Source organism: Callospermophilus lateralis, chromosome 11, assembly GCF_048772815.1.
Source record: "Callospermophilus lateralis isolate mCalLat2 chromosome 11, mCalLat2.hap1, whole genome shotgun sequence".
Classification (NCBI taxonomy): Eukaryota; Metazoa; Chordata; class Mammalia; order Rodentia; family Sciuridae; genus Callospermophilus; species Callospermophilus lateralis.
This window is the reverse complement of record NC_135315.1, coordinates 24,482,274-24,483,530: the sequence shown is the minus strand read 5'-3', so window position 1 is coordinate 24,483,530 and position 1,257 is coordinate 24,482,274. Positions and strand designations below refer to the sequence as shown.

The 1,257-nt window shown below is 36.4% G+C and overlaps 1 non-coding gene across 1 annotated transcript; it reads right to left on the bottom strand.

The window, feature by feature from the left end:
* Nucleotides 1-1,150: 1,150 nt before the first annotated feature.
* On the bottom strand, nucleotides 1,151-1,257 carry LOC143411016 (U6 spliceosomal RNA). Its single transcript, XR_013092748.1, has one exon. It is a non-coding gene; the product is annotated as a U6 spliceosomal RNA (small nuclear RNA).

Sequence of the window (1,257 nt, the reverse complement as noted above, 5' to 3'; positions counted from 1 at the left end):
TAACCAGGTACTAATAAATATGAGATCCAGAACTGCTCCCCCAAATCTATAGTAGATGCTAAATGAATTATAACCAAGACAAAACCCATAGTATTATTTGTATTGAGATGTATCTGTTTGTGTGAGAGTCTCTAGCACAGCTGGTGAGTGTCTCTGTGACAAAGTTTGTCTTCCTCCCACAACAATTCAGAGTTATATGCACTTTAATGCTTATTTCCATGGACATGGGTATAAACATCGTATCCCCAAAATAGTTTAGTTGCAGACAATTCTTCTTTAATTTTTTTTCAGTGCTAGGGCTCTAACTCAGGGTCTTATACATATTAGGCATGTGCTTTAACACTGAGCTACACCCTAACCCTGCTACTATGAATTTTAATTTTTTGTTCTAATTATTTTTTCTTTTAAAAATGAGGTAAAACTGATATACGTAAGTATTAAAATTCCAAGCATACAATTTTCAATTTTTATAAAAACTGTGCAATTTTCACAAAACGGACATACCATGTAACTCTAGCACATGCAGATTGAGATGGAGAACATTTCCAGCACCCCACAGGCTTGTTTGTGTCCCCTTTATGTTAGCAATCCCCCTAGGAAAATTTTTATTGTGACCTCTGGTATCACACACTAATTTTGTTGGTTCTTCACATGCCCTCCTTACTCCCTCTTCTATAGGGGATTGAATCCAGGGCCTCTCACATTTTACCACCAAGCTGTATTTCCAGCCCTTTTCATTTTTTATTTTTTTAACAAGAACTCACTAAGTTGCCCAGGATGACCTTGAACTTTTCCCATCCTCATGCTTCAGCCTCTAAAGTAGCTGGGATTATGGGAATGTGTCACTGAGGTTGGCTTTCTGGTTGTTCTTGAACTGTGTAAAAATGAAATCATACAAAAATTATTTTTTTGTGTGGCTGACTTCTTTATCCCACATATCTATGAAATGCATTCATGCTGTGTATGGCTGTGGTTTGTTCTGTTTTAAAATTCCTGTACAATACTCTATTGTTTAATTCCAGCTTGATTTCTTTACCTATCCTACTGTTGATGGACATTTGGGTTGTTTCTAGTTTCATGTACCTTCTAATACACATCACCTCTGCTGTTTTGTCTTACTCTTTCTCCTCCTCCTTCATCTTTTCCTTTTTAAAATATAAAACATTTCACAAATTTGCATCTTATCCTTGCACAGGGACCATTCTAATCTTCTCTGTATCATTCCAATTTTAGCACATGTGCTGCAGAAGCAGGCAC